This window comes from Talpa europaea, assembly GCF_964194135.1.
Source record: "Talpa europaea genome assembly, chromosome: 1".
Lineage (NCBI taxonomy): Eukaryota > Metazoa > Chordata > Mammalia > Eulipotyphla > Talpidae > Talpa > Talpa europaea.
The window spans coordinates 95,369,890-95,371,878 of record NC_140073.1 but is presented as its reverse complement, the minus strand read 5'-3'; positions in this window follow the sequence as shown (position 1 = coordinate 95,371,878).

Genomic DNA, 1,989 nt, shown 5'->3' with positions numbered 1-1,989 from the left:
TTTTTATATTCTGCAAATGGTCTAGCCATTGATTGATCTTCCAATGAATTTTTATACCCAACTTCACACACATGATCACAATCTAGAATGCTATTATCAATAAACATAACCTTTATGTCTTAGTTTCTAGCATCTTATTCATCAGCTCCTGTTGCCTTGTTTATCCAGTTTACTCCTTTCCATACCTCTAATTCAAAAATAAACCACTGTTGGGTCTCCCTGGTGGTGCAGGCAGTTGAGCGTCGCACTGTGAAGCTGTCCGCAGCCTCTGCAGCATGAGTTTGATCCCAGCAGGCCAGGGAGAATCCCACATGGAGTGGCAGACCTCTCCTGTCTTGCCCGCTGCTCTCCTCAGCAGTGTATTTCATCAGTCTGCCTGTTCTGTTCCCCACTCTGTCTCTGGTGAATCCTCTCACCCTCCCATGCATCTGGCCTGTACCCCAGTTCTTGTATAAATAAATATTTAAAAAAAAATTTCTTTAAAAAAAGAATCAACCACTGCTTCTCGGCTTCCTAGGAAAAAAATTTTATACTATTGCTTCTTAGCCACCAGTAACTTCTTCCCGTCTTCCTCATTCTCACTGATAATCTTTATTTCAATTTTACTGACTAAAAGTAAGTGTAAAAATTAGAAGACCCTCATTTATTCCCACAACCACAGCTTTTTGCCTGCCTTTACTCACCCTCCTGAAATAAGGAAGAACTGGCTATGTTTGCACCCCTGCATCTCTTCTCTGCTCAAGAATATCACTCTTGGGGGCCTCCCTGACTAGGGTTAAAGAGAGCACTATCAAGCTATTGCCAGCCATTACAGCATGAGTTCTAGCAAGCTATTGCCAGCCACTACAGCTCGAGTTTGATCCCCAGCCGGCCAGGGAGCTGACCCACAAGGCGCAGCAGACCTTGCCTGTCTCACCCATTGCTCCCCTCAGCAGTGTATTTCAGTACATCTGCCTGTTCTGCTCCCCACTCTCTGGTGAATCCTCTCATGTCCCCCCACCACAGCTCTGGCTTACACCCAGTTCTTGTATGCATAAATAGGTTTTTTAAAAAAAAGACTATTGCTCATAGAATTGTCCTTTCTCTCCTGCATCCACAATTTTTTCCTCTCTGCTGGATAATTCTCATCAACATATAAATGTGTTAAAATTTCTTTCATTATAAAAAAGTGCTTTGCCCTACAGCTCTTACCTATTTCCCTGTATCTCTCGTGTCATTCACAGTAAATAAGAAAACTCTCCTGGGAGATTTGCTATCTCAGTCTTCTAATCTCAATCTTTCTTGAACCCATTTCAACAGGTATTTACCCCACCACTCCACTGAAACATTGCTTTCCAGTGTCCACAGTTAACAGTGTCCTGGTAATTTCTATTACCCTTTTATTGGACCTATCTGAAACATTTTTTCCAGTTTTGTTGATATACATTTCACATTGTGTAATATTAAGGTGTGCAATGTGATGATTACACAGATATACACACACATACACAGAGTGAAATGATTACGATGATGAATTAAGATGAATTAAGATGAATTAAGACATCCTTCACCTGACATAATTAACTTTACTGTGTGTCTTTAGTGAGAAATTTGAAGATCTTCCCTCTTAGCAACTTACAAGTATAAAATACAGTATGATTATATAGTCAACAAACTGCACATTTCATCTCTAGAATATAATACAACCTCAAAATTTACTCATAACTGGAAATCTGTACCCTTTGACCACCTTTATTCATTTTCTTCACATCCCCCCTCCCACACCTGACCCTAGCAACCACCAATGTATTTTTATAAGCTCAGTTTTTAACATCCCTCCTACTGTACTATTATGCAGTATTTGTCTTTGAGTTATTTCATTTAACATAATGTCCTCAAGGTGTATCCATGATATAGCCAATTCAATATGAACACCTAGGTGTTTCTGTTTATTGGCTATTGTAAAAGAGTTGCAATGATCATGATGGTGCAGATATTTCCTCAAAATTC